Here is a 1,892-nt window from a genome sequence, read left to right on the forward strand (position 1 = left end):
AAGCACCTAGGTACGGACAAAAATGTAACTATGTACTGAAAATTGTAATACAATGATCAATGAATAATGATTATAACATGATAATGAAATTTACTTTTATCATGTATTATAACTTAAGGATAAAATGTATATACTAAAATATCTCCATTCTACATTCTACATTTTATAAATTTCAAAAATAATAAGAACCTAGTTGTCTATTTGTTATCCTGAACTATAAAATAAATTAGATGAAAAAAATAGTTTATAACAAAAAAAACTAATTAAATAGAATATTATTATAAATGTCCTTTTAAATTATTTTAATATAATATTATGTAAAACTTAATATTCAATCTGACTTGGTCTACATATCAATAGGATAATATTTTTGTTTAATTATTTTGATTATGTTGTACAAAACAGTTTAGAATAACTTAACGAGTTAAATAAACCTATTATGCCTGAAGTATCATGTATAGCTTAAATTAGTAAGTATAGATATCATAATAATTAATAGTATATTTATTTTATTTACTTTCAGTTACGAGCATTTATATATTTGTTTCCACACGACAATATGGCTTTGGAAAATGTATTTGAAAATTAACTCACAGCTAACTGTAAGTACACCATCAATTTGAGCAGTAGGTATCTTTTGCAGAAATTGTATTTGCTAGTTTAAAATCATTTGATTTATTTTATTTGATTAGTGTTGTATTGACAATTACTGTATGAATATGGTATGGAGTGAAACGTAATGAACTAACGACTTGAGATCAAAAGATACAATGAGGATATCAGTTATGACTTCTATATTGAATGGATTGTTAGATTAACATCAATTTTTTTTATAGTAAGTAATATACATTAAACATAAACTAAATAAGTAGAACACTAAATGCCGTGCCACTTGAAATGTCAGACTGTGGCTTGTCAGTTATGTAGATGTATGCAATAAATGACTGGTGTGGACGTGTGGTTACAAATGTGTCTTAAAACTATGCGTGGTTATTTAAATATCTTAAAAACATTTTAATAAAAAGTAATTTAAACATAATTTAAGTCACTTTTGGTGGAAATTAACTACTTTAACTATTTTTGCCTATTAAATATGAATACATTTATACACATGTATGTATATCAATGTCAGTTTGTTCACAATTTTGTAATTGCATATTGACACTACCGTTATATTTTGTATTAAAATATCGTGATGCTATGCTGTATTATGTTCTCTGGGAATATTTTCATAGCCTACAGGAATAATTTAAAAACTTTTGAAATAGTATCTAAACTCTTAAGTCTTACAGTAACCTTAACACTTACATGATTGTTTGAAATAAATTATTACGTGTTAATAACAGTATGTTTTCAGTTGTTATTTATATAGTTCATAATTTCCTAAGTGTTCTTATTTCATATTTACACAACTAGACATTTGTTAAAAATACATTTGTTCACCTACCTAAATTCTATATTTAATATTTCTATATCATTTTAATTTGATCATTTCTGAGAAAATAAACTGAAGAAATTATTAATATCATAATTAACAATTCTGTTTTTTTTTAGGAATGTAAATTATTGCTATCTTGCGTCAACACAAAGAACACAACACCCAGCACATGCAACTTAAATTAGTAAGTACTCATATCATAATAATTGATAATGTATTAATTTTATTTATTTACAGTTATAAGGATTCATATACTGAACGATATTGCTTTGGAAAATTTATTGGTGTATAAATATGGTATGGAATGAAATGTTATGAACAACTTTAGATCAAAAGATTATGATTAAGATACAAGTTCTGACTTCTACAATGAATGGATTATTTATATATATAAAGTAAGTTAAATATATAAATTAAATACCTGAGTAAAACACAAAATGCCATCCCACTTTGA

General features: G+C 24.3%; 1 long non-coding RNA gene across 1 annotated transcript; it reads left to right on the forward strand.

The window, feature by feature from the left end:
- The first annotated feature begins 534 nt into the window (after positions 1-534).
- LOC107885172 lies at positions 535-1,828 on the forward strand. The gene is made up of 4 exons (XR_003840013.1): positions 535-602; positions 693-835; positions 1,555-1,622; positions 1,676-1,828. It is a non-coding gene; the product is annotated as an uncharacterized LOC107885172 (long non-coding RNA).
- Positions 1,829-1,892: the final 64 nt, after the last annotated feature.

Source organism: Acyrthosiphon pisum, unplaced genomic scaffold, assembly GCF_005508785.2.
Source record: "Acyrthosiphon pisum isolate AL4f unplaced genomic scaffold, pea_aphid_22Mar2018_4r6ur Scaffold_20643;HRSCAF=21717, whole genome shotgun sequence".
Lineage (NCBI taxonomy): Eukaryota > Metazoa > Arthropoda > Insecta > Hemiptera > Aphididae > Acyrthosiphon > Acyrthosiphon pisum.